Source organism: Mastigoproctus giganteus, chromosome 1 (assembly GCF_048544385.1).
Source record: "Mastigoproctus giganteus isolate SK-2022 chromosome 1, ASM4854438v1, whole genome shotgun sequence".
Classification (NCBI taxonomy): Eukaryota; Metazoa; Arthropoda; class Arachnida; order Uropygi; family Thelyphonidae; genus Mastigoproctus; species Mastigoproctus giganteus.
The window spans coordinates 265866368-265875353 of NC_143575.1; the positions used below are offsets into that span (position 1 = coordinate 265866368).

An 8986-nucleotide genomic window follows, 5' to 3' on the forward strand; every position below is an offset into this window, starting at 1 on the left:
AGCGATCTTTATATCCAAATAAGCTGATACTTTTTTGATTGCGTTCGAATTCCGATGATATATCACCATAATTGCAAAGAGGTCTTAGTTCCTGATCGCAGTAAGAGCGTAGTGAATGGCAGAACACAACGAATCTGTGTAGGATTAGCCTTCGAGGATCTGTTTGATGAGGACTCAGCATTTTCCCAAGTAACATTTGCATGGCTTTTGCAACCATATAATAAGAGATGGTTGTGGCTGTTCCACTCAAGGGGAGACGATCGGATCGTGGCTTGACCATGCTATTATGAACGGATAAAAGCTGTTGTATAAAAGGTAAAGGTAAACTGGAGCCATTGTCAACCCACTGCAGGATGGAAGCCTCCTCAACAATTCATGCTGAGGGACATGGACCACAATCTACCACGCTGGTCCAGTGCGGGTTGGCAGATCGACCGTATTTAGCAGTCAGGGGCTTGAACCCCGGTCTGCTGTTGTATAATGAAGGCTTAAATACTTTATCACAAACTGAACATCATCAGATCTTACAATTGTTTGAGGCGTGTATTGAATTGATAACTTCTATAAACTGAGCTGCAACCAACGATATCCAACTAGATCATGTCAACTGGTAAGCCTAGAAGTAAAGGGAGTGGGGAGTATAAGTAACGATTGAAATCTATTGATATGGTCCAACCATTGATCGGAATCAATTTGAATTAGATTGTTTGAGGCATTTATGACTTTTAAGGATATTTCCATTTTGAAACTGGGTATTGAAGAATGTTACCCTTCTTTTCTTTTGTGTATTAAGTTCGACCCTTGCTGCCTTTTGTGTATTAAGTTGTGTTCTTGCTGCTTTTTGTGTATTAAGCTGGGCACTTTCTTACCTATTAAGTGTTTCCTTAATTAATGGACAAGAAATAGACTTTTCTCCTTACAAATTATATGAGGCTCCTTAATATAAATTAATCGTTGTTTAGCTGTCCATCGAAGAGAGGCTGCTCTAGAGCTTCTCTACATGGGCATAGAAGCGAAGTTTTGGCTCAAATACTATTCCCAAATCAGTAGGAGTGGCAGAAATTACAATTCCATCGAATATAAAAGTATACTACAGCGCGAGAATATGTGGCATAAATTGAACACTTACATATTATTATTTGAATAACGAAAATAATGAAGTTGGATTTTTTGCAGAGCACCAAATTTGAAATATTTGGTGCTCTGCAAAAAACGTATATTAATTCTTGGAAAACGTTTGGGTTTTTTTTGAATTCTGCTTCTGCAGTATCAATGTTTCATCTTTCCATAATGGATTGCAATACTTATTGTAGCTGTTTTATTTTTTAATAGAAAAATTCTAAAAGATTTCTAATAGAAAAATTAAATATTTAAAATTGTTTATTGCCTTTTTATTTCTTTGAAAGGAAAATTCTGCTTAAAATTACAAAACAAAGCAGTGGTAACATAAATTATAAACATGACTCTATTAGCGTCTTCAGTTTTCAAATTTAAAAGACCGACAAGCGCGCGATATTTCAAACGTGCGCATGCGCATACATTTCTGCTTGTTACGTGTATAAATATTCTATCTCAGGATGGTTAATTGATTATTAAATATATATAGACTTTTACGTAAACAGTTTCTGAAGTCATTTTTTACAGTTCTCTGTGAGAACCTATCAGGTAACCGCCACCGTGATTGCAATTATTTTTCTTGAAAAGTGGCGTTTCATCTACCAACTGATACTACTGCGTATTTTCAAAAGTTCGAGTTTCAAATTTTGTTTATTGTTTGTGGTTGCTTTCTAATTTTTCACAGTTCCTCATATTGGTGGAAAAAGTTCTTGTCACCTGTCTTAGAATCATTTGACGATACTTAGGCACCAACTTCTGCAAAAACGATAAATCGCATCTGTAACAGCCATAAGAGCCATCGAGGAGTTTTGTAATTAAATAATTGAGATACACTTTCCTTTGGCTTTTTATTCTAGCGTTTTCTCTCAACAGCTCCTGTGCAGTCTGGAAAATTTCTTCTCTTGTTGAATTCATTCACTGTGCGTATACAGCCATAAACATCTCTGTCTGTCCTCTCTCTCTGTCAAGCATTCCCAAATTACGTCACTTGTGTCTTTGATGTTCTCATGTACAGTATTAATGAGATGCCCATAATATAGGGAAATGAATCTTTTGCCAGTCGCGAAGTACCTGTAGACAAAAATAATAATTCAATTAAAATTAAAATGATGGTTAATAATTAAAACTAAAATAATAAATAATAAAAATTATGGTAAATAGGAGCTATTGTATTCCTATTTTTACGTATCGTGTATATTGTGTGCAATATGGTTGGGGAAGGACGTTATGTGGTTGTTTTCCATTAAGATTATTACTATATTTAATACCACACGTGAGCTTAATAAACTACACTGGTGTTCAAAGAAAGTGCATCACCCCTTAAAATTGTAATTTCGTCCGAATAACGTAAGTATATGGCAATATTTCTTACAGATTGCATCACATAAGATTGACACGCGTAGGTGATGATGTAATATTGCATCAGCCGTTACTTTCAGCTATATAAGCACGCTCAGCAAGAGTTGCAGTCATTCCTTGCTTGTGTCAGGATGGCGAGTTACGTGCAGTTCACGCCGCGAAGAAAGAGGTGATGCACTTTCTTTGAAAACCAGTGTATATTATTAATTTAACGTGGTATACGAGTGGTATTAACTGTAATAATAATTTTAAAAGATTATGCAAACTTAGTGTCTAGTAATCTGGTGATGGCTAGTAACCATCCTGACTAGACCATTCCAGAGAGCGCTGTTGGAATGAGGTCTGGGGACTTGGCTTGTAAATTCCTATGGGCTATATCCTCTTCCAGAAGTACTTGTTAACTAACAAAGCTCTGTGAGGGTACGCATTATCATTCGTTAAAAGGGGAGGGGGAAGCATTTTCATGTTAGGAGTTCCCTGAACCTTACACCAAACTAGATGGTGTCTAGCATTGGTTCGGTGGTGACCAGTCCTAATAAAACGAAAATGATGGTATTTGGTTCTAAACTCGACAATAATCTTTCACCTCAAATAAAAATTAGTAACCAACAACTTCAATGGTTGAAGGATTAAAATGTTTAGGTATTACCATTGATAATAAGCTAAATTTTCATTCTCATTTATTTAATATTTCCACGAAAATTAAAGGATTTACTAGGGCATTGGTTATCACGTACTGATTGAGGGTTATCTCGTAAAACTGTCAATATATTATAAGGTGGTATTTCTCCCTATGGTCACCTGTGCTTCAGGAATATGGTTCCATAAGGTTGACACTGTCTGGTTTGGTTCAAAATTGATTTCCATTCAGCGAACTATGCTTCTGGTCATGATAAGGATATGCAGGACCATTTCTACACCAGCTTTACAGACTCTTGCTGGAACGTTATTGACTTTGGGCTTGATGGCGATTTTTACAGGTTTATGTTACTGCATTCGTAAACAGCGATCAGCTGAAATTTTTTCGATAAGTATAAACGCTGACGCTGATACTAATAAGGAAAAAACTAGATGCTTTAATGAACTGATTAATATTTGGTAAACTAGATGGGACACTACTGCCAAAGGTCTGGTTACCAGAGCATTTTTTTTTCTGTCGTTACTTTCTTCTTGAATAAGAATAACCAGAGATGGTTCTCTATGGGGATATATTTGTCCTATTTACTTACTGGACATGGTTCTTTAAACGGGAAACTTTTCCAATTTCGGTTGGCTGACACGGATCTATGTCGATGTGGTTGTTTAGAAGATTGGAAACATATTCTTTACGATTGTACATTATATAGTGATTTTAGAGAAAGATTTCAATGTTGGGAGTAAATTTAGGGCAGGAATGGATGTTTGTTTGAGATGAAAAAAAACTTTGAATGCATTACAAGAAAGATCGTTTTCAATTTTTTTTGAAAACGATCTTTTTACACGAAGAGCTTCGAATAGACAATTTCTAGTAGTTAATGGTAACAGACGGTCTCTGACTAACTCATATATGTTGTGGGTTTACTATTTAGTTTTATTGGTAGCTATGTTTGGGGTCTTTCGTATTGTTTTACTCATTAAATTAAAATTTATTTTATTTATTATTATTTATTTATTTTTATGAAGCTGTAAGATACTCAGTTGAGAGTTAGGCGGATTTGAACTAACGTTCTAGGTGCTGCCATTATGTTTGATAAAAATTTTAAAATATAAATGTTAGCAGTTATGTCCTTGCCCATTCCTCGCAGTGAGTATGCCCACGAATGTGGGTTTGAAATATTGCCGCGTTCGTTTATTTTTCCGGCCTTGCACCCATGGATTTCTTCAATGTGTAATTTTGCCTGATGACTATGTTGAAAAAGTGTAATACGTGGTGTTTGTTTCAACCTTCTATCTCAACTACTTCTGGGTGATGGAACAGGTGATGACGTTATTATTAACACCTCGGAACACCTCGTTAAAACTTTATTGAGTTTGATACTTGCCTGAATATCTGGAATTTTTCTCCCGACATGTTTCTGAAAAGAAAAAAATTAGAGTTATAGAGAAAGCTAATGATATTAATGATTCAGCTAAAATATAATTAAATGTAACTAATTTCCTTTTCATCGATCAACCATCAGTTTAAAATGATCCACAATACTTAAATTGATAACTAATAACTTTTATTTTCTATGAGTGGAATTCAACGAACCATTTATGGAGAAGGGGGAAAAATTAACAACCCTTTTAAAGTTATCATTAGCACTATCAGCCCTTATGTTCAGAGTTGATAATGCTGATGATGGCCTCATCAAACTTGTCTAAGCTATCACTAATTATAGCGTTATATATCTTTTTCTATATCTGTCATCCGCAAAACTATGGATAGGATTTCCAATCAACAGAAGAAAGTAATTAATATACAACAGGAAAACAGTGGGAGAAAGAACTGAACCTTGAGGAACACCAGCATCAGTGAAGAAGTTTGAAGATAGTGTCGTGTATACCATTATCCGCAGTGAGTGGTCAGAGAGAAAACTGAATACCAGAGGCCGTCTAAATACGATAAAAGCCTGTGAAATATCAAGAGCTACTTAATGCTTGAGTTCACCAGATTTTTCAATTGAATTTGTCCATTGATGGATAACATAAGCCAGTATATCACCAGTGGATCAACATTAACGAAATCCATACTGGCAATCATTGATCAGATGGAAGGTTTCTAGAGAGTTCAGGAGATGGTGGTTAATGTATTTCTCTGTTACTTTAAAAAGTGTAGAAGTACGTGCAATAAGAGGGTAATTGAATGTGAGGATTTGTCATCCGTTTTAGGAACTGGCTTGATATGAACAAATTTCCAAGCACAAGGAAAGACACCGATGGAATAAGAAAGTGTAAAAAGGAGTGAGCTCAGGAATAGAGCTTTCGAGATGAAGCGAGAGAATACCATGAGGACTTGGTGCTCTCTTGACATTGACTGGTGGAAATTCTTCTAACATACTTTTGGCGGATGATCACAGGAGGCATTGAGTGGGAGTGGAGTGTACTGAGAATGATAGGAGGCAGCTTAACAAGGTTATCAATACAAGAGGTAGAGGAAAAGTAGGATGTTAGCAGGTCGGCGTAATCTTTAGTTGAGGTGGCAATAGAACCACCGAGTTTTTATACAGGTGGGAATAGAGATGGGCAAAATTTTGGCCAGTAGCTTTGGCAAGAGCCCAAAATGTTTGACTACCGTTTTGACAGGATGCAAGTTTTCTACTCTTAGCTTGTTCAGAGTCTGGTTTGGACTAATTAATAATTAGTTTACAATTGGTGCGAGTTTTGGTATAGGAAGAAAACAAACATGGAGATTTGGATGCAAACCAATTGCGATATGCAACAGTCTAATCGTGTATTTATTGGAAAATCAAGGTTTAAATAAAGGGCGAGATTTTAAGAGGAATTGTAAAGAATTTCATTCTACAAGAATTATTTTCCTGAGCAAACATCGATATCAGAAGAGTTAAAACAGTAATTCAAAGAAAAAAAAAAGAATAATAGAAATCTCGCAGATAGTCCCATTTTGCATTCTTGTAATGTCAAACAAGACGAGGTTGAGAATGCCCATGAGAGAAATACTTCATTGGAGAAGAGACCATTGCCAAGCTGTGATCTGAGATGCCTAGTGGACCACTCATCTCGACCGTGTACTTGGAAGGGTTGTTTGTGAGAAAAAGATCAAGAGCGTTGGCTGTTTGGTCAGGATTGTCTGTTATTCTAGCAGGTAAATGAACAATGTGTGTGGGGTCATTAATAGTTGCAAAAGCTTCAGTATTTCAACCAGCTGGGTCCGTCTTCTGGTCACACACCAGAAAACGGAAACTAGCTGGAGTTTTGAACATCAAAGTCACCAAGTAAAATCACATCATTGTTAAGAAAAGTTGGACTGGAAAGAAAGGGAGTCAAATAGCTCAAAATGATTACTGGAGTTGGCAGAATGTACATACAGCAAAAACATAGCCAGATCCTTAACATAATGTGGCTTCGACAATGACCCTCGCATACACACTACTCGGACTCCTTCCAGTCACTATATGGCAGAGTAGCTGCAAGAAAATTATACACTATTCTTCTTCTTCTTATTATTATTATTATCCATTTATTAACCACAAGAAACTGTGGGTCACCCCGGGACGGCGGTGTGCCAGGAGGGTGAGAGATTTACATACTGAGGTGCGAGGAACCACATGTACAAGAGTTCATGCGTGCTCGATCCGAGATATTTACATAATTTAACTTACATACGTGAAATAAAAACAAAGTGTATAGCAATACACATCAGAATTAAAAAAAAAAAAGGCAGCAGGCAAAAAGACCAAGTGTAGGTGATAACAGTTCTTGAGACATTCCTTTCTGTAGAGCTTGTCCTCACAGAACTTATTAGGGCTGATGCTCAGTTTATTGTAGATTTGGAGGCAGTTGGCCGGAAATTCCCCTAAGGGGATCAATGTTTGTAAGTGTGGGTGGCAGGAGTCGCGGCGTTCACCTCTTGTCTTCTTTGGGCCAGAGATTAACGGGGATAAAGATTGAGCATCTATTCGGCTCGTGACAAGTGGAGCTACCATGAGTGCATTTCTTGTCGTAATGAGAAGTCTCCAGGGTCCCTAGATTAGCTTGGAGGATGTATCTAGATAGTAAAAGGGTGACCCACCACCCTGTTCATCCATCTGAGCAACCAATATTCCAGACTGATGTACTTTTTTAGGATCCAGATGCCTCCTAGAGAGAGAGATACCAAGAAATTCGATCTGGTGGACTATTTAACGGCTGGTCTGCGAACCGTTTTAGAGGTGTATCCTCGAAATTTAAGGAAGTTGGGCCTCGCCATGATGCCCATCATAACCTAAAAAGACGTCAGTCACACTGCAAAGTGGGTCTGCACGGGTAACACAGTGGTATCGTCCCCGTCCTCTCCACGCAGTGGTGAAAAGGCGCGGGTTCGAATCCTGTCGATGATGCGAGAAACTTTAATGGACTTTTTTTCACTCTGTAGATAAAAAGGTTTTTTTCCCAGAAACAGTTTTTTCATCCAGCAAAACAGGCAGATCGACCAGAGAACACATGCAATTTACATACAACTACATTTCGGGGTATATGTAATCATCTACGGGTGTCCCTAATATAATAATTTGATTTCTTAAATTTGATACTGCATAGTGGAAGAGATGGAAGGTGTTGCTGGAGAGCGTTGCTCTTGAGAATAAACACGGGGTTCCACCATTTCAAGCCTGCAATAAGCAAATTGGTGGTATTTCAACAGGTGATGAGAGTTATTTACCACCTAATATTGTCTGTTAAAACAAAGGGGCGGCTTTCCTCTGTGTGGTATGGGCACCACCTCGACCCCTGCTTAAGTTCGTTCATACCTAGGTGGTCAACTCCAGTATACTACAGTAGGTGCCGTATTTCAAGACTTGATATGGAAATTATTATACCCAGGGTTACTAAAAGTTCCACCATCGTGAAGCTAGGGGTTTTGGTTACCTCAGAACGCTGGACGTCGACGAAATGCGGTCCACTTGGCTCAAGTGTCATCTGAATATCAGTTCATCAGCATTTTGCACTCCCAGGTAGAAAGCCCAGCTTGTCATACCTGAGTGAATGTCTGTGATAACTCAAGGAGCATGTTTAGTAATTCGGAATCTGTATTGATTTTTAGATCGTTTTATTGTATTTTAATTTTTTGTTTCATCGCATTTGTGTAATTTTATTTTTAAATATACACTGCGTTGACTTTGCATTAGCAACACCCACCTAATACCTCGTGGGGCCACAAGGGCTGAGATTCGGCGAGTTGGCCGGGCATGGGCGAACGAAGAATTCATTGTTTTGTTTCTGAAACCAGTTAGTAACCTCATATTGCTTTCTTCAAATGCATCAGCATGACAGTTGGAAACGAGATGATTCATCACATTAGGCAACAGATTTCCACATGTTGGTGGTCCAGTATTGGCCAGTATTGGTGCTGACGTGCCCAGGCATGGCGCTGTTTCTTGCATCTGTAGCTGCCGTTGATTGCCATAGCCTATACCAGCTAATAGCCAGCACATAAATTCATGTGGCTATTAGTCTTGCTGCTTCTACATTGTATTGGGTGGTCAGCCGGGCATTATGCCTTTGTTGAACCAGTCATGATAGACTCTTGACCACAGAAGAGAAAGATCGTGAAGATCTCGATGCAGACTCATTATTCCTCGAAGACACTTAAAAGCTAATTGCCACATGTGCGAACTACAATCTTATTTCAAAATTACCTTTTGAAACCGAACCAGTTAGCTCTAAAATAACTCTGAAATGTTTTTTAAAGGTTAGTCAAAGCTAATTTTATTTTAACCAATAAAAGCCTTTGGAATTTTTAATGTCTAAGTCATTGTGAGAAAAACTTTAGACTGCAGTTAATTCCGGGTATTTAATTTCTGGATTAGGGCTTATATTTTCAAAATATTCGGTT

General features: G+C 37.7%; 1 long non-coding RNA gene across 1 annotated transcript; it reads right to left on the bottom strand.

Annotated features, from left to right (window-relative positions):
• Nucleotides 1-1947: 1947 nt before the first annotated feature.
• Nucleotides 1948-4545, bottom strand: LOC150091938 (uncharacterized). The gene is made up of 2 exons (XR_016547186.1): nucleotides 4497-4545; nucleotides 1948-2187 (listed from the first exon to the last, which is right to left on the bottom strand). It is a non-coding gene; the product is annotated as an uncharacterized LOC150091938 (long non-coding RNA).
• Nucleotides 4546-8986: the final 4441 nt, after the last annotated feature.